At 42.9% G+C, this 27,383-nt stretch overlaps 1 protein-coding gene across 2 annotated transcripts in view; it reads left to right on the plus strand.

Moving 5' to 3' along the window:
- URI1 (URI1 prefoldin like chaperone) overlaps window positions 1-27,383 on the plus strand; it is a 427,315-nt gene that overhangs the window by 37,955 nt on the left and 361,977 nt on the right. The gene's annotated exons all lie outside the window — the stretch shown is intronic.

Genomic DNA, 27,383 nt, shown 5'->3' on the forward strand with positions numbered 1-27,383 from the left:
ATGTGCATAGATTTGCTGATGGAAACTTTTTTGTTTTCTACCCTTTTAAAAAGCATTGTCAAAGTCAGTAGGCCTGCCTTTTTATAACTGAAAGTACTTCTTGAGTCACTGATAAGTTTAGGTACTTCTTAAGTTATAAAACACCCACTGTTATTCAGCTTTGAACTCTTACATTCATTTATCCACCCAGTGAATAAAATTTCATTCACTTCTCCATCAGCAGTATAATAGCCAGGCAAACTTGGCAAGCACCTGGAATCTAAATTAAAAAACCAAGATGCTACCACCTAAACTTAGTGGGTTTATGCTAGTAAAACAATTATCTTGCAGTAGCATGGAACATAGTTTAATATTTTAAAGTTGCGTTTCAGTTGCCATGTGACACAACAATGTTTTGGAAAACGTGCCACATATTGCACTGGGCGGCCACTCTCAAATGCTAAAGTACATAGTGTATCACAGTGTACTTTACCGTCTTGGCTAACATAAGGCCTTCTAAACATGGTGGTTGTCTTGGAACTGTAGAATGGTAATAAATCACTGACAGCAGCATTCCAAGATGGCCGCCCAGCTTACTGCAGCACACTGCAGATGAAATGAGCGGTAGGTGAGCCACCTGGTAGGTCTATCTGGGAAGTTGCAGGATGCTCTTAAAAGAAAATAAGCAAAGCAATGAAAGGAGACCTACGAAAGGAAAAAAATTGAACTAAAAGATTTGCCACTAGCCCAATCATTGAAACATACTCATTTTCAGGCCGACATGCAGATGTCTCAAAATGCTGTTACCCACAGGACAGTAGAGGTAAGGGCAGGAATGGGCCAACCTATTGTTTCTTGTATGCAGTTGTAGGGAGAAGTAGATTAGAAATGACACTTGAAGAGACTGAAGACGGTCGACGCAAAGGCTCTTAATGTGTGTGTATATATGTCAGGCCTTGAATAATTATTAAAGTGTTACCAGGCCTGCCTAGTGACTTGAATAATCTATACAATCTATATGTACTGCGCTTGACCCACAAACTGGACTCTCATTGTGTGTTACTATGCAAATATTTTATTTCACCGTCACTTTTTTAGTTTTCGCCTACAGCGCTAGTCTTAAAGGGGTCTTCAAGCCCGCCTATAACTTACCTTTATTTACCATTGGTTGGCTTCCAGTCACTCTTTCCTTGCTTACTATTGATCAGCTGCTCTTCCTGCTTCCTCCTGGGCTTAGGAGTCCTCAGTCCCTGCTGTGGAGCCTAGACCAAGTAATGCTCTGACCAGTGCCCTTTCACTGGCCAGCAGGTACTTTATTTTAATTTACCAGCTTGCATTCAGAGTGTGCGTGCTCACAAAATGCTGCTAATCACATGCCACAGTGTTGAAGGGGTACTACTCTCAGTAAGAATCTGATGAGTTTTGTGAGGACGTGCCCCTTCTGGCTGAATAGGCTGCTGCGTTCAGACTGAAAAACTTTGCTAATGGTTTAATACACAAACTCAAGTCAAACACCGTACTGTTGCAGTAAACATGTAACACCCAGAACAAGCTATCCATGGAGACTGTAAATGTGAAGCAGTTCGCATATATGAAACGACACACACATGTCCCTTCATCCCTCCACAGTCCCTGCCTATGATGACTCTAAGGGAACAGGAAAAAGAAGGATGGGTTTTTGCAAAAAGTACTGCGCCATCATGAAGTAAAACAATGCATAGTATTGGCCATACAGTATAAAGTGCAGTACAAGACTTTACTTTTTTAAAAAAAAATTAAATACACTGTTTATGGGTAGGTTGTGCAATTAAATTACACTATTCAAAAATGTTAAAACAAAATATATTAATAATAGCAAAGGTGCTATCTTCAACAGATATATTTTGTGTAAGTGCTCTTAAGAAAACTTGGTAGTACGCACATTGTTTGACGTGTGGTTTTTATTACACAGATCCTTATATGGTTCTTTTTAACATTTTAATTTTGGTTTTTCTTTAAGCCTTGCCCTTGTGTTGGTTAACTACCACCTCACCCTGTGCTGTTTGTTTTATTTTATTATTATTATATATTTTTTTTTTTTAACATATTGCACAGCAGCATTGTCATCAAAGGAAAAAAAGCGCTTTGGCACAGGCAATGCTAGCGCGTTATTGCTTTTTATTATAAAAAAAAAAAAACTTGAAGCCATGTTGTACAGCAGGTTGTGCTGCTGTTTAACATATCTAAAAACACATTAACAAAACCAGTAGATTTTGCAGCGGTGAAACACACAGTAGTACCTTCAAATAATGAGAGTTCAGCATGCCTGCTGTATTAAAAACAAACAAAAAAAAACAAAACTGTTTTTTATTGTTTGAGTAGACCTAAATTGTGCTCCATTTATAAGAATCTAACTCGTATGTAGGCTACACAGTGACCCCTGGCTTACACTTTAGTTCACAAATAGCATTGTTATCAGTAAAACACTCACTTTTAACTACCTAAAGCATGATGTGGTAGCTCACTGTCATTTACAGGCAGCGCATTTTCTATTGAAGTGGTGACAACCATTCAAACGGGCATGGAGTGTTACTGCTAAAACTACATTGCTGAAAAACAATATTGTGTGTAAATTATGTTTTAGTTAATATTTATCTTTGCACATCACCACGTAAAGTGTTCTGATCTATTTTGATCCTTTGTAATATTTGTTTCCATCACCCTTCAGAATTACAAAAAGTATGCTAAACCTGCTGCTGGTATATTTTGAAATATTTGTAAGGCTAATTTACAAACTGTAAATTTTGTGTGTTAAAAAAAAAATGACATCCTACATCCTTTCAGTTTACACTCCTTGTACCTCAACACTATTTTCAGACACGTCACTTTACAAAATCCTGTAACTGTGCTGTTGGAGGAAGACAAGTAAACACTAATCTCCAAGATAAAATAAGTAGCAATTTGTAAGTAGATACAGGCTGACATTTGACCTCTAAATGCCAATACACAGACAATTTGACAATATAAAAACCATATCTAGAGGTGTCCCATATCCCATTCACATTTTGAAAGAAAAGAACATCTGTTCTTTGCCAGACCGTGCTCTCACTTGAACGGGCCTGTAGGCCCTAAAATAGCTCACCCTGATAAAATCTGACTCCCCATAACAAACGGGGGAGTAGATTTGTTCAAAGCCTATCTTTTTGTGAAGATATTTAATAATTTTTTAAGTGCAAGGGCCTGGCACCTTTAGGAGGATATAGCATGGATTATCACAAGACAAATCTTCTACCCCCGGGTTTTGTCAAAGTATGTTCAGAACACCAAACTAATTGCTTAGTACAATGATCTATGATAATCCATGTATCAAAATTATTGTTGACTGCCACTAACAGTCTCTATTGGCTTTAACATGAATTTCTTACAATAATTAAGTCGGACATTCTGCCTTTTTCAGAATAAACAAATTGGATTTATGGCAGCTTGTAAAATATTTCCTAATGACCCAGTCGGACATATATCCTTCATCATTGGCTCATCACCCTGTCCAGCTCAGTCCTATTATCAGGCCTTTTATATTCAGCATAGCCTTTCTTACAAGGCGACCATCCTGCATACAGTCATAACACTAGAAATAATTACAAAATTAAAGTTGTCAAAACAGCATGCAACCTCTCCTATAAGCCCATTGACATATGCTTTTCACAGTAAAGAAGCCAGGCCTTCATTATCTTATTATAAAAACGTTTCATAATAAACAGATCTGATCTTTGTATATGATATACGTTTTGCCAAAGAAGCAATCAGGCCTATAGTTTGATCATTGGCTTAACACATAAAAACTATTCAGGTCTAGTGAACTCTAATATTTCCCCCACAGCAGCAATCCGACATCCAGGCTGAAAATTATAAATATGCACAGAAGTACGTCAGTAAAAAAAATATTCAACACCTTCTAAGGGGGTTAACCTTGATTATGAAAGTACATATTTTCAAGCCAAAGAGTTTGAGGGGTAAAACTGAGAGAGGAACCAGCATTTGAGCTTTGCTTACTTTAGTAATCTGTGAAAATCTATGTAACACAGTACCTTCTAATGTATTTTTTTCCCAAAATATTTTTATTATTAATTTACAATAGAAAAAGTAAGATAACCAACAGACTCCAAACCGTGGTTTCAAACCCTTACAGACTTCAAATCCCTTCTACCCCCCTCCCCCATAGAGTTCATCTGATTGCTCTGACAATCACTGAGATATGCATTTGCCGTCTCCATGTGCATGTTTCTTTCCAGACATTTTCATCCGAGTGTGTCTGTGTAGGGGATTCATTTTAATGTACACACTTTAATTTTAAACATTGTTAAAGGGCTCACAATTTGTGTGGGGCCAACTGTTCAGTGTCTAATCTAGCTTGGTATTGTATTAACTAGCGTGGACCATAGATCTGTAATTTATTTTCTTGGTGGTATTTAAGTCATGTATTAGCTTTTCAGGGTTTACCCATAGTCTTCCCAACCCTCATGTTAAACTACGTATGGTGGTTTAATTCCAATAGACAGCTTTTGGGGGTCTAGCAGCCCATAGTTAATGCCAAAGAAGACTTTTTACTGTAGCTGAGACTATATTGTTTTGACTGCAGGCCCATTACACCACTCCCAGGCCCTCTGGTAAATCCTTTCCCATAATAAGCCTACCAATAGGATTTTAGGCCCTGACATTTCCACTTTATATGCAGCAGCGTTTCCTGCCCCCTGTCTGGTACATGCGGGTAGAGTTGTCGGAGGTGCATTGGGGTTAAGTACCATTGATGGAGCAGCTTGTAGGCCACTTCTCTGTGCAGGATACTCTTCTAGACCTTGGAGATGTTCACATAAGCCTCCACACAGAGTTCTCGGGCCCATCATTCCATGTCCCTCTACATATCGCTTCGTATAGGATGTCATATAGCCCTGAAAATGTTCTCCCTCTGCCGAAGTGTGATCTCACAAACCTCGCCAGTGGTGTCTGGTTTCTAATGGCCAATTCATCAGTTAAGGGGTGCTCTACCCAGTGCTAGAAATTAAATTTTCAAGCACAAAGGGTCTCTTACATTGGATAAATATCTTAATCTCTCCTCCCTGGAGCATGTCTAATAGGACCCTGCTTTCCCCTTCCTCCAAGGCCCATAATTTTCCCTCTGCATGACAGGTGAAGGAGGGGTTTGAGTGTATTTGGGGATGAAATTGTGGTTATATTTGCTAACCTACAGACCTTGTCTCATATCTCCAGCATTTTGTTGATCAGAGTGGATAGGTATGCTTCACGTGGTCTGTGGTGTATGTCCCACAAAGGGAGGTCTTGGAGAGATCTACCTTCTGCAGCCTTGTCCATAAACAATCACTTTTCTCTCCCACCATTGTCATCACTCTATGATATCTCGTAGGTGGGCCGCTCTGATATGTGACAATATTGGGAAATGCTAGGCTATCCATGATTTGCAGGGCTGAAAATAGATTGCCATTTGCTCCAGATCTCTAGATCTCCCAAATACAATGCTTATCAGGTCTCACTGAAAAAAGCAGTGACTAGGAGGGATTGAAATGGATAGAGCAGCCTCAGAAGGACATTCATCTTGATCACTTGGATTCTACTGGTCCATGATGTGTATTTGGGGTTCCACCTAAGTCATTCTGACTTGATTTGCTTTTTCAGATTGGGCCAGTTTGCCTCATTTCATGTCTGTAATGACTTAATAATGTTAAGGCCTAAGTATTTCATAGAAGTAGGAGCCCAATGGAACAGACTGTTTTCTATCACCCTTTCTAACCTCTCTTTGCATAGTCTGATTTAAGGTTTCTGAATTAGTGTGATTAGCCTTAAAGCCAGAGACTTCTTCAAAGGCTCAAAGACCGACTTTGCAGATGAAGGGATATATGAGGATCGGTAAGGGTCAGAAGGACATCATCATCAAATGGGTAGGCCTTATATTGCTGACTTCTAAACAGCTATACCCAGACTGTCCTTTGCTTGCCTCAGGGAGGTTGCTAGGTGTTTGATTGCTAAGTCGAATGAGGGGTGACAAGGGTCAGCCCTGTTTTGTACCTCTTTCCAAATCAAAAGCCTGTGAGGGGAAGCTGTTAACTTATATCCTTGCTTGTTGTCTCTTATAATTGGTGAGAATCCAGCCAGTAATTTTCAGGTCAAAATTCATTTGAAGTTGCAGAGCTTCTTTAGATTGCCTGCTAACTCCACCAAATGCCCTTTCAGCATCTAGACTAAGAAGGATCACTGGGATCTGTTTGTGGATGACTTTTTCAACCAGCTGAGTAATTCTTCTGAAATTGTCATTACCCTGTTTGTGTCTGGTCAAGCTAATCTGGTCTGGGTCAACCTGGCCTACTAAAAGAGGGGAGTGAAATCTATTTGCTTGGATCTTGGCAAAGATGTTTAGGTCAACATTTAAAAGTGCTATTGGCCGATAGGCTGTGTAGGTCTTCGGGACTTAGCTGACTTCAGGAATTGGAGAGATGTTTGCATCTAATATAGCTCATCCAAAGCGTTGTACAGATCCATGCATGTTTTATAACACAGTACAGTGAAGCCATCTTACCATGGAGGTTTGACCAAATACATCTTCTCTCAAGGCTTTTGTAACCTCTTTTGCACTTATAGGGCTCTCTAGTTTGCTCATCCATTATTCATTGAATCCCGTTATCAAACTTTTCTCTAGTTTGCTTTTAATCCTTACTCAGTCTTCAGGAGCTTCTGAGTGAAGGGCCCGTAACACTTTTTTAACCTCCTGACTTTCGTCTGATCCTTTGATCACTAAATTGCCATTGACCCTTTTATTATTCACTTAACTTAACTGTTCGAGGTCTGGGCATGCAGGTGGTGGGCCAGTATATTCCCCTGCCCCCTTTTGCTGCCTAACTCATAAGGATGGCCCAAACTTCACAAGTGTTTTTTCAGTTCGCTTCATTTGGAGGATGTTGAATTGCTCTCTTAAATATGCCACATGTATGCAGGTTCTAATGGTGGACTTCTGTTTGTCTACCTCTTCTAGGGCTGCTAATTCGGAGGTCCAGTTATCCTGGCTTAGACTGTCTCTGCTTTGCAACCATCCTGGCCTTTGCCTCAACTCTTATTGTCGCCTTGAAGTCATCCCATCTGATTTGGTGGAGAGTTACCTTCCACCTTATTTTTTTGATTTCCTGAATTCTCTTAGTCTGGTCCTGTTGCAAAACTCAATCTCTAAACAAATGTGGGGTACATTTGCTAATTGGCTCCAGGGACAAGTCTCTAACCCCCCACTGCCCCCAGGTGGCCCAGCTATAATCATGGTCAGATAGTGAGGTGTCTGAGAAACCAACTCTCAATGAGACCTTGTGCATTAGATGGGGAATAAATATATAGTCAGTCCTAGAAAAGGATCTATGTATGTGACAGAACAAGGTAAATTCCTTGTCTACTGGATAAAGGATTTGCCAGACATCATCTGATAGAGCAAAACTTCTAGCCACAGATACCTTACCTTAGAATATCCCCAGGTGTCAGACTGGATCTCGAAGATTTTCAAGCAGTACCCCTGCGTGCCGGTAGGTAGCATTGTTTGACTCTGCATTCATCCACCCCGAAAGTGACGTGGTACCCATATGTGTGCCACCTCAGTGCACTGACATCAGTTCTTTCCTTCCCACACCAAATGGAGCTGATCCGGTCTGCGCTATTGCTCAGTCGTTTTTTTACTTTTTTTTTCATTTTTACTTTGTCGATTTTTATTTTTGAGATTTTAATCTCCTGGTGTGACGATGTCACTAAAGAAGCCAGCTGGTTTTAAACCATTTTGGGCCTGTCATAAGCAAATGTCTATGACAGACCCTCGCTTGGTGTGTTTGTGGTGTCTGGAGCCGGGACACAAATACAAGGTGTTTGAGGACTGGTGTGCTGTGCACCCTAAAGGGTTGAGAGAGTGATCCCTCAAGCATCTCACCACAGGATGTCTGTTGTCTCCACAACACTCAAGGTGATGTTTGTGTGTGAGGTCCCAGAACCATTTGCAGAAGGCGTCCGGGGAGTCGGGAAAGACACAAAAATACAAAAAGTCAAAACACTCTTCAACTTCATCGCATCCATCGAAGTTATCTGATGAGACGAGGGAGCATCAGCACTCCCGGCCCCATGACTCAGCAGGCCTGATCCTGGGTTTGTTCCGCGCTTCCCCAATTTTCCTGGGGCAGGAGCAAGCCCGCCCAACTGAAAGAATTTTATGAAGCTATGCACCTCATCATTGGGTGGCTCTGCCCCTCTCGAGCGCCTTTCGGCCCAACTTGTGCGGGAGGAGCCCCTACTGGGACCACACAAGCACTTTTGCCCTTTGTGGCAGTCGGACACCAGGGATCCCTCGCTGGGTTTGGAGCAGAGCCGCTGGTGAGACCGGGACACGTGCAGATGCTGTCCCCATTGTAATTCCTGACTCTGACATGGAGCCAGATGGATGTTGTGCGGCACCAACCAAGGGCATTCTTCTTGCAGCGGAGCCAGTGCCTGGATGGATGGGCCTGGTGAGAAAGACTTTTGTTAGGGGTCTGTGGAGCCTTAAGCAGCTGAACCAGTTGAGGAACAGAACAACTAGTATGAGGAACTGGGTGAGGCCAGTGGGTTTTGTACGTCCCCTCACATGACACTGGCCTGGTTTCCCTTTCTACTGTGGCTATGGAGGAGGGAGCCTTATTTGCAATGGTGGTGCGCAGGGCGACTAGGTTCCTGGACCTAAACCTACCCTCCTTGTTTTTCAAGATCAGTGTCTTGATGGATGTGCTTCAGCTGGAAGTCACTGCCTCAGAACCCTTAATCCCATTCTGTGACGCCCATACGAACGTCCTACTTGGGGCCTGGCCCAAGTCCTGCACAGGGGTTCCTGTAACTAGGCTGATTGCCCTCTGTCATCTCAAAGATGCCTAGCAGATCACAAATGGTGTCGTTATCCAGAGGTGGTGTAAGGTTTCTTCAGCAGAGGGGAGAGCCTTGGTTAAATTTGTTTTCCACCTCTTAGAACGTGCAGTGTAAGCTGTTTTGCATGCTGGCGTTTCCAAGGCAACTCGTTCAGAGACTCTTTTTGTCTCGAGTGGAGCTCCTGCCTCCTTTATACCTTTCTGTTAATACCACTTCTACCCAGAGTTCTCAGGAAGATCAGGGATGGCTGGGCCCAAGTCATTCTTGTGGCTCTGGATTGGGCACAGAGAGTCTTGTTCCCCGAGCTGTTGAGCATGACCATATATCACCCAGTCACACTTCCTCTTTGGGACAATCTACTGTTGCAGCAACAGGGCAGAGTCTTCCACCTAAACCTGTGCACACTCCGTCTTCATGCATGCAGATTTAGCGGTCGCATTTAACAGGAGCCAGTTGTCCCTCAACCAAGACAATGTGTGGTGTGCTTCCCACAATGTTGATCCCCTGTCTGCACCTTTATCGAAGGTCCTTTTGATTGCTCTATCTTTGGACCGTCAGGGCTCTGCTATTGACACTGTCAAAAGATATCTTTCTGCATTCCTGCTGTTGCTGGACCATCCTTCTCTTTTCAAATTCCCTGTTGTTCTCCTGTTCCTTTAAATGTCTGAAGCACGTCATCCCACCTCCCTCATCCCCAACGGTGCCATTTATACTGCCTCTGTGGTACCTCAACCTTGTTTTCTCTTTCCTGATGTGTGTGCCATTCAAATCTTTGCATAGTCGCCCTCTTTGCCTGATGACCATTAAAACTGCCTTTTTAGTGGCCATTGCATTGGCCAGGAGGGTCACTGAGTACACTTTCCCTACACCTCCTGTTACCTAGACAGACTTGTCCTCTGAACACGTCCTTTCTTTGCTCCACTTCATCTCTCCTAAGCGGAGAAGCGACTCCACTGTCTGGACCACAAAAGGTTTTAATGCAATAATTGCAATCCACCCTTAAAGGCCTCTTAGTTTTGATATATTTCCAGAAGATATCTGTCAGGCCTACTGAATTTGTCGTAAATTTTCATGATCTGAATGAGACCTTTGACCTGTGACGTATCTTCTTCCAGTGAACCAGTCAGGTCAATAGGCTTTATCACTGGGTCGTCACTAGAAAAAACTGAGGCCTCCTTTATTCGGCATAAGTCTTTCCACAGGGCAACCATCAGTATACTGTTAAAATTACTAGTATTTACAAATTACAGTTGGCAAAACAAAATGCAGCGCTTCCTAAAATAGCATAAGAACGTTTTGGAGGGCTTACCAAGCTGGCCTAGGAAGCTAGACCAATTTGAGACATCCACAACGATTATAAGATCAAAATATGCAACAAATTCCTGTCTTGTTGCAGCATTGTACCTGCAAGAGACTCTTGGTCATTATGAGCATGTTTACTCCTTAGATTACATTAAAACCATAAAGTTAGGTGCCATCTTAGTAGCAGGTCAGTGATCATGATATAATGGTTTACATGAAGTAACTTATTGTGTTAAGTTGCCCAGGCAGTCATGAAGGTTTTTAGAAGTTAGAACATCAAGAAATCCTATGACCTTTGAAGAAATGAATGTTAATAAGGATCCATAGCTGCTTCTTGAGACCAGGTAATAGAGTCCCTGAATGTTTAGACTCCTGCAGCACATATTCTGATGTGAAAGAAATTGACAGAATTTGAATCAAGTTTAGCTTTGAGGCTTTTTTCATCCCTCCTGAGTTATTCAACATAGTAATAGCATTTACTTTTCATTGCATAATTTCCTTTCAGTAAAACGAAAGTGGGTTCACTTGTGATCTAAATTATACTCCCTTTGCTTATTTTGCTTTTTCGTTTTCGGGAGGACTTTAAAAAAAAAAAAAAATTGTGTTTTGTATTTAAAGAACATCCCCTTTTTAAAATCCTGTTTCCGGTTTTTACTATGTCTCCAACCTAGCTTGAACTTGCTTGTGGATGAACGTCATTCCACATGACAGTCTACTGGTAAACAATTGCAGTGTTTGAGAGTTAACAGCATTTAATAGAGCAGTTTATAGGAATACTTACTCCATATCTGACTCCAGGTCTACTTGTGACTAACTCGTGAATTTCTGTTAGTAAGACCTGCTGCCCTGAGGAAGGGGGAAGAAAGTGGCCAAAGTTTTGTCTTGATGAGTCGGCATGCCTTACCCCTAGAGATAAAATACGTTGTTTACTCAAAAGGCATGAGTAAGACACTGTTACTGGTAGGAAAAAAAAACTTTGTGAATTGGGCCTTGCTCATCTTAGTGAAGCTTTTTAGAAACTGCTTTTACCTACAAAAGTCAATAGGAATGTCTTTGTCAAGTACTTGTATGATTACGTGCTGCTTTATTGGGTAACTCATAATGCTGAAATGTGTCATGACTGCGTTTGTATCACTGAAAACATGAGCAGTGTGCCACTAGGAAGGAATTGTAAATATACTTGGATTAAAACCTCTTTTTACATGAGTCTTATTTAAAGAAATGTTAAACGTTCAATGGGAAATATTGTAGTTATGTCTTGTTTTGCAGACAAGCCAGCCCTGCCATTAACACATCTAAGAATGAGCTTGTTAATGTACAGAAAAGTTATTATTGTAAGACACTTAGTTAAACATTTGCTGCTTAACCCCCTGACTAGATGTCCTTTTTCCTAGTTTTAATTGTTCGTGTAGATAAACATTACATGTATACATAAAAATAGATATCCAAATGAGTAATGGATATTTGTAATCTGATGTGCACTTAAGTGTTCTAGCACCTGGAGTGGTGTGAAGATTTTATTTATTATCAGTTGTTAGAAACCGCTTCAGTTGTATTTAGGTTACATCAGTGTGTTTAACAGAAATTCTATTCTATTCTTGGAATTTATATAGCGCATGGCTACCCAAAGGTCTTCCAGGTGCTGATAAACCTTGGATCTTGGTGTTAGTTGTCTGCTGAACACTAGAATAGATACGTTTTGAGTTGCTTCCTGAAGCTAACTTCAGAGCTGTCTGGCCTAATGTGGACAGGAAGCATGTTCCATAGTTTGGAGGATAGAATGTGATGGAACTTCCCCCACCTCTTGCTTTCCTGACCTTGGGGACAAGAAGTAGTTTTTGTCCTTCTGATCGCTATCTAGCTTTGACCGAGAAATTCCCCTCACTAAAGGGGGTTAGGCAGGGTTGTGTGCTGGCCCTCTTTCTTTTTCTTCTTTATATAAATGGGCTAGAGAAGTTCTTATGTGAAATGGGGAAGGATTTGCCAATTATTAACAATTCACCAATCCCAGTACTTTTGTATGCGGATGATGCCGTACTTATTTTAAGGACAGCGAATGGTCTTCAAATTTTATTGAATGCTTTTAATACATTTATGGGAAACCTCAGCCTTAAAGTCCTCTATTTGCAGGACTTGGTTTAAGAACCTTCCACTGTGTTGCTGTGATGGAAAAACACCTCAAAGCACTCTGCACTTTATAATCTTTTGCACTTTTTATGACATCCCAAGAAAAAGGTTTCTACGGCCTATTTTTCTGTCTAAAAGCATTAGAACTAGCCGCCTTGCTTTTTTGCACTTACATAAACTGGGTGACGTACAGACGATACAGGCTGTGCTAAATTATATATGCTGCTTTTAGAATTTGAAATTTGTTCTAATAATATTATTCTGTTAATCCACTGCTAAGAAGTTTGTATTTATTGTGTGTCTTTTATGGTCTTTATAAACCGAATAAAGTATTAAAGAAGAAGATTCTAGTATTGTTAATACAATCCTGTGCACTCTGGGGGCTCAACAGTAGATTCCCAGTACTGCCATACCAGCCTTTTGTAGTTTTCTAGGCAGCCCAAGCTGCTGCCACCTCACAGACAGGTTTCTGCCCTCCTGTTGCTTGAGCAGCTCAAGCCTAGGATGGCAGAACAAAGAAATTCCTTTGGGAGAGGGGTGTTACACCCTATCCCTTTGGAAATAGGTGTTACAGGCATGGGAGGGGTATCCTCCCAGAGCCTTTGGAAATGCTTTGAAGGGCACAGATGGTGCCTTCCTTGCATAATCCAGTGTACACCGTTCTGGCGCGAAACTGGACAAAGGAAAGGGGAGTGACTACTCCCCTGTCCATCACCACCCCAAGGGTGATGCGCAGAGCTCCTCCAGAGTGTCCCTGGGTGTTGCCATCTTGGATTCCAAGGTGGTGGGGTACTCTGGGAGCATCTGAGTGGCCAGTGCCAGCAGGTGACGTCAGAGCCCTCCCCTGATAGGTGCTTAACTGGTTAGGTGACCAACCCTCCCCCCGCCCCTTTTAGGGCTACTTAGGGTCTCTCCTCTAGGTGTTTCTTCAGATTCAGATTGCAAGACTCCAGGGGGAATCCTCTGCATCCTTTACTTCATCTACTGCAGACGGAACTGCAGCTGAACCCTCTAAGAACTCTACAAACTACAACAAAGAAGCAACAATGACTTGTGCAACATTGGATCTTCAGCTTCTGCCAGCAACTGCAACAGTTTCCAAGTCGTGCATCCTCCAAGGACTGCCTGTCTTCAGCCTGCACCAGAAGAACCGAAGGAATCTCCCGTGAAGTGATGGAGTCACTTCCCTGCTTCAGCAGTCACCTCTCTGCAGCGACGACCAGTGGTGTGGGTCCCCTCTCCAGACGACGAGCGTGGATCCAGCAATATGGGTGGTGGACTAAAGTGACCCCGACAGTCCCAACGTCCAGCTGTCCAACTTTGGTGGAGGCAAGAGCTTGCCTCCCCACGCTAGACAGTACCCCTGTGCGCTCCTGTGCTGTTGCCAAGGCTTGTTTGAGACCTTATAAGAAATTCTTTGTGTACAGCACAGCTTAGGCCCCCAGCACTCCATCCTGCGACGCACAGCTTCCTGAGTGGTTTTCTGGCAGCATGGGATCCCTTTGTGTCATGCTGGGTGGGCCTCCATTTGCACCTTCTTTGTCCCCGTGCTGTGGGACTCCTGTGCGTGCTGCCTGGTATTCTGAGGGCTGTCTGAGTTGCTGAGAGCACCTTCTGTCTCCCCCTCCTGGGTGGAGGACACTAAGTCCCTTCTGGTCCCAGGCAGCGCCATTTTCCACCAACTGCGAGTTTTGCGTGTGCCAAGGCTTGTTGGCGGAATCTAGTGATGCAAACCAGACTGCAATCATCCATCCGGTGTGGGACATTTCTGCACCAACCAAGAACCTGCATCTGTCTTCTTGGGTGCATAACTGACTTAGTTTTCTCACTGGTGGTTCTTCTTTTACACCTTCATCCAGGTTAGCAGGGGCCCCTGTTCTCCCTGGGCTCCTAAGTGTTTCTTGGACTTGATCCCCTTCTTCCACAGGTCTTCAGGTCCAGTAATCCATTGTTGGTGTTGTGCAGTCTCTTCTGGTTCTTGCATAATCTTCTATCCCGACTTCTTGTGTGTTTCAGGAAACTTACTGTGATTTACTCTCGTTTTCCTGGGCTCTGGATGGGTTCTGTTACTTACCATTGGTGTTTCCTTACACTCCCAGCGCCCCTCTACACTTGCCTTGGTGGGAAAATGACTTTCGCATTCCACTATTTTAGTATATGGTTTGTGTTCCCTCAGGCCCATTGTAACCTATTGTGATTTTCACTGTTTGTACTGTTTTCTAACTGTTTACTTGCCTGTTTTTGGATACTAGTGTATATTACTTACCTCGTAAGGGAGTATGGTTTCTAAGGTATTTTTGGCATTGCCACTGAAAATAAAGAACGTTTTATTTTTGTAACACTAGTTGTTTTCTTTCATATGTGTGAGTACTGGGTGACTACAGTGGTTTGTCATGTCTCCTTGTTCAGCCTTGGCCGCTCAGCTACAGCTACCCCTAGACAACCTGGCTTCTAGACACTGACTACATTTCACTAATAAGGTATAACTGGACCTGGTATAAGGTGTAAGTACCTTTGGTACCCACTACAAACCAGGCCAGCCTCCTCCAGCCGAGTGCCAACTTAGTATTTTTCTTAGGGTGCAAAGAGGTTCACACTGCTAACTTCTTGGCATGGGCTTCAGTGGATAGCCTTTCCTCTTTCCTGAACCATAGACTCCTTACTTCTGGGAAGGGAGTGGGCCTAAATTGCCCGGCTAGGTGAGTTCACTCCAAAGGGAGGGTTTGTTTCCTACAATCAGGCCTCAGTTTTCTCTCAGTTCCCTTTTTTAAATTATTTATTTATTCTTTATTTTTTTAGAACGGGTTTCACCACTGCATGTTTCCGTGTCTGCAGGATCATGCATTGATTGAGGATGTCTGTAAGTTCTTGTAAGATGATGTTTCCTCCATTCTTTAAAAGGGGGTCTGGGTCAATGGGTGATTTGATCAACTTTAGGGACTCCTTAGTAGTACCAATACTCAGTTGAGGAAATGTAGTTAATGTGAAGTATATTATTACTATGTCTGTGCTAGAGTTATTTGAGTGAGGCTTGTGGGAAGGGTTAGTAAGACATTCAGTTTCCCCAGTAAGAAGTTAGTTAGCATGTTGCATCAATTCTCAGAGAGTGTGGGCCCTCTTCGGGTCTTGGCCGGCTTAATGAAAGTATTACCCCACTTGCATAGTTCCTTTGAGAAGTTTGGAGCATTTTCTGTTTTGGTGTTTAAGTGCACCACTTTTGCTTCTCCAATGGCATACTAATATTTTTTCATTGATTTTGTTTTTGCATGATGTCTTACTTGGCCTATCATACGATTTTCTCCATTCTCTTTCTGTTCTTTCGGCTTCCTTTTTGAGCTCTACAAGGTTTGCTGAAAACCAGGGGGCACGACCTTCTGGGGTCCTGTCCCTATAGGCTTAGTAGGGATTAAGGCAGTCAGAGAATCAATGAGCCAGTACTCCATTTATTTAATTGTTCATCAATCTCTCTACTTCCCTTTTTAAATAGATTCTATTAGAGAGCTCTCCTATGTTATGGCATCTCATTTTGACCAACGTTTCAGTCTGGTGGATTGGGGTTATTTTTCTAGCTGTCCTGTGTTTTTTGCCTGTACTTCAGACTGAGAGGAAACATGAATAAAAGGAATTCCAACAATGCAGAGCCTTCAGTCCGAGTAATTAATTTATTAAGGCACTTCTTAAGATTTGTACAGGGAAGGTGTATATGTTGAATGTCAAATACAGACCCAAGTGCACTTCTAAAAATAATCACAGCTGTAGAATAATAATGATCATAGAAACAAACAATGAAAATAAGCTACTTCAATCATGGATAATATATCTACATATACAGTGATTATATATTTATTCACAGCGCAAAGCTTAAGAATGAGAATTAAAAGTGCATTACGATGGGTGAGGTAGGGACATCATCTCTTTCCCAACTTCAAGTCGAGAACCCAGACGACTGCTGAAAGAGAGAGAACGACCCTCAATGGGAACCGGGCAAAGGCGTCCCTTTCCCGGAATGGGTTCTGTCTTTAACCCCAGTCAAGTTTCCCTGTTAATTAATTACCTTAAACAAACTGGAGAGGAGAATTCTAGAAACTCCCTCCCCCCTCCTTACTATAAGTTGTTGTTCAAACGCTGGCTGTACCAGTCCGTGTTGAAAGAGCACATTGGCGATTGCCCATATCCCAAGGTGTGCTCTCAAGACCAAACTGTTCCTTGCCATACCATAAACATCATTCCGATCTCCTACATTCCTCCCTGATCAGTTCTTGCCCTTGCTGAGAAAAAGAGCACGAAGAATGAAAACCTGAGCGCATAAGTTGAGCGCAGAAAAATACCTGCACCACTAATGTGACTGTGTTTGAAGCTAAGTTAGGCTTAAAACGGAGCCAGTGGTCAAGATGGAGCAGTGGTTAAATACAGATCTCATTACTTCCTGAGAGGCTCAGCATAAGTGGAACTAGCCAGTGCGTAGGGATAAGAATATATGTTGAAAGCTCCCCTCTGCTGGTGAAAACGGGGTCCAATACATGGCCTAGATTGTGAGGGGGGGGTGCTTAACTATTTGAACCATTGTGATTGCAGCTGTGTCCTGTGTGGTTTGGTTTATTTTGTGTGTTTTCAATGTTAATTTTGCCGAAATGTATGTTAAGATCACCTAGCACTATTAAAATTTAGATTTTTTTTTTTTTTTTTTGTGGCTGAGTTTCTGGAATTGCTGAGCTGAACTCACAGGGCCAGGGGGACGCTATATTAAGATGCCTAAGAGGGTGAACTTAGCAGAGAACTCCAATGAAAATGTCATACTTTGTCTTTCAGGAAGCCTGATGGTGGAAAACTGCCCCTTTTGTAGTGTTTTTTTTTTGTTTTTTTTAATTATCGCCACGTCCACCCTCTTCTCTCCTGTCTTCCTGGTCACATCCTTTGATGGCATAGCCTTGGTGAAGAGCCTTGATTACATCTGGCTGGGAATACCCTTGCAACTAGGTCTCTTGTAATAAAAAGAACGTTGGGTTGTTTGTCTTCTAGTAGTACATATAATTCTGTACTATGTCGGGCATAGAACAGCAATCTAACATCATGATCTGCCACTCATGGGAATACCTTCTCAAAGGAGAATATATACTGCTACTTTGGGTAGTCCCTTTTATTTCCTGTCTTCCATTTGCAATGGCTGCAAACCAGGGGTAAATTTCCAGGGACCAAGAGGGCTGACAAGGTTCACCTGTTAGTATTAAAGACGAGAAGTTGTTCAGTATAGAAGGTAATTTGCGCTGGTTGACTGGCAGGGGTTTCTGCCCTGCTCGCGGACAGGTGCAGACATGCTCGCATTTGGTGCGCCAGTGATGGGTCCGTGTGTTGGGCTGCATTAAATACTGGCCGGAGATATAGGCAAAAGAAAATCAACAGGCCGACAACCCAAAATAGGGTCTCTAGTAATTATTGTGGCACTAAACACGGCCATTGAGGATTGTAAATTTTAAGTTGTGGCCCACCCTCCCAGTAAAATACAGATTGTCTAGCAGGTAGTAGTAGCTTTGTAGTAGGAGAGGTGGGAGCCCAGTCAGAAAGGACATCAGTTCTGTCAAAAATGTGTTACGCTTGATCCCCTACTGTGATGAATCTTGTTACATGCCTGTCAGTTTTTAGGTTTCCTCAAATGAATTTGGTAGGGTTCAAATTTCATGCAATGGTTTGGGGCGTTAGAGAATCTAAAGCCATCCATGTGCAGTGATCCTCCTCCAAGTTTCTATCTTTTGAACAATCTTTTTTGATAGGAGGTGCAGATGACAGGTCGTGGGCTATGGTCTCGACGTAGTCAGGTACTAGTATCTGAAACTTGGCAAGGTTAACAAGTGGAAGGATGATCTGAGTGAAGTATGGGATCTAGAGGTAGAACGATTAGGTGCTGAAGGTGTTGGAGATAACATTAGGAGTATACCTGGTTTGCTGTAAGAAGGGCCATTTATTAAGTCTGTTTTTACAAATAAACTTATTCGAACAACCATATATTTCAGCCTACCTGCCTCTTTTTAGGTTGATGGTTGCAAAAATATTTTTTGGGACATACTGAAAGCTTCCCTGAGAATGCATTCCCCCTTAATTTCTTATCATTGCCTTTGTGGTTTGTAACTCGCATTTGCCTGCTTTCGCTTTGCTGGTGTTATTTGTTTTAGGCTGTCCAGCATGTCTTTGTCCATCCATTGGATCATGGCCTGCATACCCTTGCTTCTTGTAAACGTCCACAACTTCTTGCTTTCTGTAAACATTGTTTTAAATGTTGTTCTTGTCACATTTGCTGTGCATTTAAAGAGGTCAGATGTCAGGCTCTGTTTTCCAAGAATTTATGTGCCGATCTTGCTGGATACTGAAGGTTGGAAAAGAGAGGTTTTCATGATGCTCCACTCTACTCATGACGCTCCACTCCATGACACGCTTTGCAAGTCCGCTCTACAACACTTCACTCTGACACTCTACTCCACTGTACGCTACTCCAGACTACAACACTCCACGCCACTCTTTAACTCTTCGTCACTTTCACTCTACACCACTCCACTGTACCCCACTTCGTGACATTCTGCTCTACAACGCTTTACTCCACTCCTCTTCAAGCCACTCTACTCTTAACACTTTACTCCACCCACTCCACTCTGTACCATTCTACAACAATCTACTCCACTGTACGCAATTCTCTCTACACAAATCCACAGAACTTTACACATCTGTGCCACTCTTGATGCTCTACTCCATGCAAGGCCTCTCCTCTTGAGGTCCCTTTCCTCTACGCCACTAACTTTTAGCCATGCTGAACAGCAGCCACGCTGGTGTACAACATGGCTAAAGCACATTGGAAAAGCCGGTTGCTCTTGTGTAGGCGAGACCTATTGACTTTGCCAATGCTTGTTTTTTGTTTGATTGTCTTGCAAATCTCTGCCTAGTCCTCTACTTTACCCTGCTTTCTCAAATCTCTGTACTCTCTCACTGTCATAGACTTTTTGAAATGTTTCTTTGCTGCACATACTATAAGCATTTACAAAACGTTGCTGTTACCTTCTGCCCTTATCTGAGGGGTGAAAGGTGCTACTATGCAAACATGAATGGAGTTTTGTAGACTTGTAGCATGGCCAAATGAACATTCTAGATTGCAAGTGTTCCAAGTATAATCCCAGGTTCACAGCTGCACTAAGTCAACAAAAGAGAGAGCCTCCTGCATGTAAACTGGTTTCCTTGAAAAATGAATAAATTAAAACTGTGAAATAATTGCTGGAGATATGGTACTCTTGTTCATTTAACTGCCCAAAGGTTATCTCTTGGGGGGCCCAATTTTACAGAAGCTGAATGTGATCTCGGAAAACCACCTCCAATCTAAGAACTTGCAGATCATTTTAAATGAAAGTCAAATATATACCTTTGTTACTCCTTGATTTAATAAAGTTGTTCAGCTTTGAAATCCTGAGTTGAAGACATGGCCTTGCTTGCAACATTAGCAATTATTTTTTACAGAGTTATGTGTAACCAAGGAGAATGTGACTAGATGTGACTCCTTTTCTGAATTTTACTGGGGAGATATGATGATGGTGTGTGTGTGTGTATGGACTGAGTATCGATTCTTATTGTTGTATTCAACTCTATCTTGACAGAGCAAGGAGACTATAGTGTCTCAGTTTAGGATATAATTCATATGAGCTCAAACATACATATGCTTAGGCATAGTTTACGTCCTACTGTTCCCTGATTGTATTATGTGTCATGAAGACATTGTTTCTTTGCATAGCGTTCTATGATTGTCAGATTGGGACTGAACAGGTAGGAGGGCTCCACAAGAGTACATTATTCAGGATATGTGAATGAGATCTTGCTTTTTAGTGATGCTGTCTTTAAAGATAACTTTAGGAGTGGTGGACACCTGCATTCATCTTTTTTCCTCAAAGTTGTTCCTAGTGAATAGTGATGATCGTTAGTCACAAGAAAGGCATGCAATGCCTTCAAAGCTAAGCTGGCCCGAGTTTCACCAAGCTAAGATAACCAAGGAACAAGTTCATGACCCCCCTCAGCGAAGGGATGGTGTGAAAATTTGAAAAAAAAATGGATTGGGGCTTACAGCTGAGTAGTGTTCATGTACATCCTTCCCTAAACATAATATAGTGGAGGACATTCCAAGATTGATCCATTTTGCCAAGCTGTGCAGTAGTTTTATGTATAGAAGGCAAATAATCTGAGTCAATTACACATATTCATCACAATGCACTTTGGGTTCACAGTAAGGGAAGATAGACTATACTGCAACCGAGGGTAAAATGACCTGATGGGAGATATTGCTAAGGGTTCTGGGGGTGATGCATCAGGTCACTCTACTAAGGAGTTCAAACTTAGGATCATTGGAGGGCAGCGGTAAAGCCAGAGCATCGAGGGTTATTCCCTAATGTACTGTAAGAATAGCCAGAATTTAGGGACAGGAAGGTGAGTAATTTGTGGAAAGGCATACTTATTCAACTACTGAAAGGAAACCTGAAAATATTTGCCAGTTGTAGCTATGCAGTGCCTCTTTAATTGGACACCTGATTTTCTTTTGAGAAGATTGATTTGATTAGAAGAAAGAACAGCACCCTTATTCATAAGTTTTTCATCCAAAAGCATATGCTTCTACCCCACTTTCAGCTAGTAAGTTTACATGCCCTTTTCAAAATAGTTTTAGCGCTTGATCTCCCTTCTTTAGCCAGTCATTCCCACGTATAAATGTATTGTTAGACTACCCCTTCATCCTAGAAGTGAGGAAATGATTAACAAGATGGCATTATTTTTGAATATCTGAAGTGAGGAATATAACTACTTCTAAAATGTATTTCATCCCCATGTTTGTCATTGGCATTTGCCCTAGTACTTCTAAGTTGCCATTTGTGACCAAGGTTATGGAAAGAACAATCTCAGTTCAGCTCTAGTTTGTATGCATCATCATCTGCTTGAGGGGTTCTGCTCAATTCTCAAACTTCCTGTGGTGACGGGGAAAAGAACCCAGTGACAGTGAAAAGGAACCAGTGTCAGTCCTCACTGCAGGTGCCCTTTTCATGTGCCTTTTGTAGTATATAATCATGATCCATGTAATGAAGAGGTTTGGATATAGCCTTGGTTGGCAGGGGGAGTGGTGGTGGTGGTGGTGGGGGGGGGTTCGGAGGCTGGTGCATGGGACTCCATGCGCACATTCCAGTGCAAAAACAATTGCATCCTTCAGGGCCACTCTTTGTTTGATGTAGTTTGCCATGCACCTGCCTCCAACTCGCTCTGGTAATTATACTATATGTATATTGTTGCCCTGTTAACTCCCCTCTGAATCCTCAGCCCTGTATTTACAAATCCACGCCTGTTCAGCCACTCAACTGGCTTTTAAATTCCTCAGCAACTAGTTTGAGTTCCCGCACAGCTGCTTCTATATTTTTGATTAGTTCCGCATTTAGTGATGCTTCTCTCTCTAAGGAGGCTAACACCCAGGACCACAGTGTGTGTATTTATTTAGTCAAAAGTTGGAGGAGGATTGACAAGTGGGGGGGCTGGGGAAGCACTCTCCCCATGCCAGGAATACCCCCCAACTGCAAGCCTGCTGAGCAGCCCCCCCCCCCAACTTGTTGCCAGGCCAGAAACAGAAGCCCCACCAGCCATCGGTCTACTTTTCTCCAGGCCACGCTAACCCTCCACGCCAGCACTAGGGAAGTGACGTACCTCTGGCAGGCACACCATTCATCACTGCCCAGCTGGTCACTTTTACTGCTGCGGCCCAATGGCTGCCTTGGGGTTACCAGCTTTGCTCAGCTCCATCTTCGAACAGCAGCCCAACCTAGCTAGTCTCTTCTCGCACGTCAGCCTGCATACAGCCAGGGGCAGTCATATACCACCCCTCTCTGCCATGTAGAACTCTTTACCACACCAGGACTCAGACCAGGTGCATGGATGCCACATCCTTTCAGCAGGATCACTGCAATGGCAGGTGCCGGCTGGGAAAGCACAGATCTATGTGCTAAACAATCTAACTCGGGCCCCCTGAAACTTATATTCCTGGAATGTCTGTGTAGTGGCTGCCTTAAGACTGTCTCTTTTTAGTTATTGCTCCAGAAAGTGTCTGTGAGACCCTATGTTACTAATACTTAAAAAAGTAGTAGTACAGAGAGAGGGCGCTCTTCAGTAATTGGCTTTCATAGTTTTTTCATGGTTGCCACTGCTTAGATCTCCATCAAGGCCTTCGGAGTTTGAGAATGTTTATATTGTCCCTTTTGTTTTCCTATTGGCAATGGCGCTAAAGTAGTCATTGAAGAACATATGAATAATTGTCAAACAAGGTCTTTGTTGAATACAGTAAATGTGGAGTTTTACACTGTACATTCAAAGCATATAATAATTAAAGTAATTTGCGAGGTCGGAATACATAGGTGATTGTATTCTTTTCAGAGTATAACAAGTTCTGGACTGAGAGTCCATATTTGAGAACAGGGCTACAATTTTAGACTGGTTGGTCATTGTGGTGTTCAGAGATGGGCCCCATTGACAACATAGGAAAAACTATTAGACCCTCCGCATGTAACATAAATTACTTTCCCATTTACTGTACTGACTAATCTTCCAGCAATCGGAAATTGGGCATACAGTGGATTAACTCTGCATTCACTGAATCAACTCCAGTGTTTCTCAATATTGTGGTTGGACTTATAAATAATGTCTCTTCTCGAGAATGTGGACACCTCCATACTACTTTTGCTGAGTTGCAGTTAGGTTCTTTAGCCTATTTCAATAGTCGCACCTTCCATATGGGTATAATAAGGGCAAAAGAGGTCCTCTATGACATAGCCATTTTTAGGTTGCAGCCTACCAGACATCTGTCTGGTTTGCTCACGAAATGTTAGGGACTTTCAGAAAGTTGACCTAGGAATGTATTCTGCCCGGTGCTTCCCATTGACTTCGTGGTTTGTAACTCACATTTTCTTGCTTTCCATTTGCTGGCTTTATTTGTTTTAGGTTGTCTAGCTGGAAGTCGGCCCGTCTGTGAGAGAACAGGGCTGATTGCAGTGGCCCCCTAGCTTTTTGCCCCCATTTTCCACTTTTTGCTGGTGTTTTCCTGACTCTGATGGTGCCCTGGGTACTGCTAACCAGTATCAGGGCCTGTGTTCTGTGTAAAATCAGTATGCAAATTAGGCTAATTATAATTGGCTAAGTCAGCCTACTTATAAGTCCCTAGTATATGGTAGTCCATGTAGGTTTAGGGACCCCAGCATAGGTAGTGCACCCATTGGTGCACTGCTGAGGTGCCCAGTGTCATTTTAAAGGCAGGCCTGCCTTGCTGGCTGCTTTTAAATTAAAGTTATATGCAAATTCGACTTTCAAAGTAAAAGTAGTTCCAAAGTCTTAAACTACCTTATTTTTACATATAAGTCACCCCTAAGGTGTGCCCTAGGGCTGGGTGCCATGTAACTATAAGCAGGGACCTTATAAAAATAGTTTTATAAGCCCTGGTGAGGCAAAAACAGCCAAATTCGTTTTTTCCTCATTGTAGTGGATGGCCTCCATAGGCTAGAATGGGGGAGAATTTATTTTAATTTTAAAAGTCCCCTTAAGTAACAGATACCAGAGGTTTTGTATCAAATTAATTGTTATAATAAATCCCACAACTTCCAGTTGTTGGATTTAATATAACTTGTTCAGGTAAAGAGTTTTAAACTTTACCTGACAAGTTGCCATCTTCAGCCCTGCATTGTTTTTGCTGCTGTGCTCTGATTGGCCAGCCCCTGGCAGCCTGGCCAGGCTGCCTTGATGAGGTGTGAAGTGGCCTGGCTTCACACAAAGAGATGTTCCTGTGGGAGGGGATCTCCCCTCAGCAGATGGTGAGGCAGAAAGGGGGAGGGCTGCCAAACTGGTCTTCAAAGGCAAAGATGGACATTTGGAGCAACCCAGCAACACTCCCACATCCTGCAACCCCAGACAACTAGGTGCCCCCTTGATTAGATTAGGAGAGGGGTGTGTTTATGATTTTTAGCCACGCCAGTGGGTGGGCTCAGCCAGATGTAACCTCCAAAAATCACTTTCGGTCATGATGGATTTTTAAAGGAATGTTGTCTCCTGGGATTGATTTTTGCCACACTTCCCAGGACCACCATCACAGGGGGAAAGACTCTGCACCTGATTGGACAATCGGGACCCCTCTGTTTTTCACCCAGGAGCAAGGATTAAACTGGCAGACCCGCACCCACACCTGAGATCCCCATCAGATTCCACCAAGGAAGAACCAAAGGAGAAGGTCTGCCCTGCTGGACCCCTGGCCTGCACCTGGAACCTGCACTCTGAAGGACTGCACCAGCTGCACCCTGGGCTTCACCACAAGAAGGACGTTGCCTGGCTTCAACTGGGACTCCGTGTTTGCTACAGGTGAAAAATTGCTAACCAGAGTCCCCTGCACCAACTCCTGAAGAAATCAACCAGCTGACCACTGTCCAGTGGCCAAAAAGGAGTTTTCCCCAGGTGCATTCTGGGAGTTGTAGTCCACACCCCTAAGGATCATCTCAGAACTTCTGGAACCTTGGGGTGAGCTGTGGACGCCAAAACAACCTTAAAGGAACATCTGGAAGAAGATCCAGAAGTTTGGAGAAGTTTGGAGAACTTTTGGAAAAAAGCTCCATAGAGGGACCGACCTGCCATGGCAACTCTAGCCGGCTTGCCTCAACCGCGACCCGGCCTGATTTGCAGGTTTTCCCGGTGGATAAAATCTCCCCCCCAAAAAAAGTCTAAGTCAGAGCGTAAAAAGTTGACCGGGACCTCCCAGCCAGCGTATCCAAGGAGGGCTCCAAGGACGTCGGATCAAGATCCAGGTTTACCCCGGTCAAAGGATTTTCACCTCGAAAAAACGACTAAGTCCGAAGGTAAAAATCTCCACCGAGGGCTCCCGCGACGCGTATCCGGAGAAGAGTTCCAGGAGGTCTGATTGGACTGGCAGGTTCGTCCCGCTAAAGAAAATCTTCAGAAAAACGACTAAGTCCGAAGGTAAACTTTTGACCGGGGCCTCCCGCGGGCTGTAGCCAAGCTGGGCTTCATCGCAGTCGGCCTTAAACTTTGACTTTGTCCCGGTCGAGGTGCGACCAGATGACCAGATTGGCGATTTTTGTTTCTAGGTGCTAGAAAATAATAATTCTTTAAAAATTCATATCTCCGGTTCCCCTTATCCGATTATATTTGTTTTTGTGTCATTTTAAAGATAAAAATATAATCTATTTTGATAAATTGGTTTTGGATTTTTAAACTGTTTCCTGTGTTTTATTTAATTACTGTTTTGTGATATTTGAATGCTTTACACTATGTCTCCTAAATTAAGCCTTGTCGCCCGTTGCCAAGCTACCAAGGGTTGAGCTTGGTTTAATTTACTGAGACCTAACTGGACCTAAGTGGAGGTTAGTGGCCTATTACTAAGTATAGGTACCTACCTGCCCTTACCAATAACCCATTTTCCAACACCGTCCCTTGCCAAAAGCCTATTTACAGAATGCTCTGAGCACTCCCTTTCTGTAACATGCCTGTAATTCTTGTTCTCATCTCGTCACATTTGATGTGCATTCACTCGAGGTCAAATGCCAGGCTCTGTCTTCTGAGGGCGCTTGTTTACTTTTCTTTCTTTAACTTCAAAGTAGCAAGATTTGTGACAATCTTGCTGGATAGTGGGGGATAGGACAGAGTTTTTTTTGCTAGCACAGGACAAAATTTAAATGAACTGTATAAGAATCTCAGAATATATCAGAATTATGAACGCACAAATGAAGCAAATTTTTTCTTATTTCTGAAGCTGAAATACTTTATTATGATAAAACGAATACTTAAACTAGGAGATGCAATTTCTACAAATGTTCTTCTGTGCACTGTATCGTTTTATTAATATAACTCTGTCTGTGCAAATGTAATGGGCATTTCACTTGAAATTGTGTTGTTTGTAATGTCGGTGTGATACTATATCATGAATACTCCACTCTGCATCAACCCACACCACTGCACTCTACTCTATGCCACCCCATACCGTCCTGCACCACTCTGCTTCATTGCACTCTATGCCACTTCACGCTATGCCTCTCTACTCTACCCCGTACCACTCTACTCTGTGCCAATACACTCTTTGCCACTCTTCTCTACACTACTGTTCTTTTCGCCACTGCACTCCACACCACTTCAGTCTAGGCCACACAAATCTAGTCTGCACAACTCCTGTCTATGCCGCTGTATTCTCCTACACTCCAACACTGCACTTTTGTGTGACTAAACCAATACAATCTATGCCAATGCACTTTACTCTGTAACACTAAACTCTATGCCCCTGTACTCTACACCAATCCACTCTACGCCAGTCTAATCTACTCTGCACCATTGCACCCTATGCCACTGCACTATACACCACTTAGCTCAGACATTACACTCTACGCATTTGCACCACTCCACTCTCTGCCACTTCAACCTACTCTGACACAATCTACTCTATGCCACTGCACTCTCACTCTACTCCTAATCACTGCACTCTATGCCAGTGCACTCTCCACAACTGCACTCTGTCACTGCACTTTACGCCACTTCTCTATTCTGCATTACTGTACTTTATACCACTGCTCTCTGTGCCACTCTACTTCACTCTTGCCCACTGCACTATGACACTACACTGCAACACTGCACTTTCTGCCACTGACTACGCCACTCTACTCTGCACTATTCCACTCTACACTCTATGCCACTGCACTATGATACTATACTCTATGCCACTGCACTCTATGCCACTCGACTCTACTCTGCAGTCTATGCCACTGTGCTCTGCCACTGCCCTCTTCATCACTCAACTCTACTCTGCGCCGCTCATATCTTTGCTGTTACATTGTACTGCACTGAATTCAATGCCACTGCATGCTACGCCATTGCACTCTACGTCACTATACTCTGCATCACTGTGCCAATGCACTCTACACCAGTCCACTCTAATTAGCCACTGTACGCTACTCCACACTGTCACTCCAATACACAACACTCTCTGCCACTCCACTCTACAACACTCTACTCCACTCTTTGCCCTT

This window comes from Pleurodeles waltl, chromosome 12 (assembly GCF_031143425.1).
Source record: "Pleurodeles waltl isolate 20211129_DDA chromosome 12, aPleWal1.hap1.20221129, whole genome shotgun sequence".
Taxonomy (NCBI): Eukaryota; Metazoa; Chordata; class Amphibia; order Caudata; family Salamandridae; genus Pleurodeles; species Pleurodeles waltl.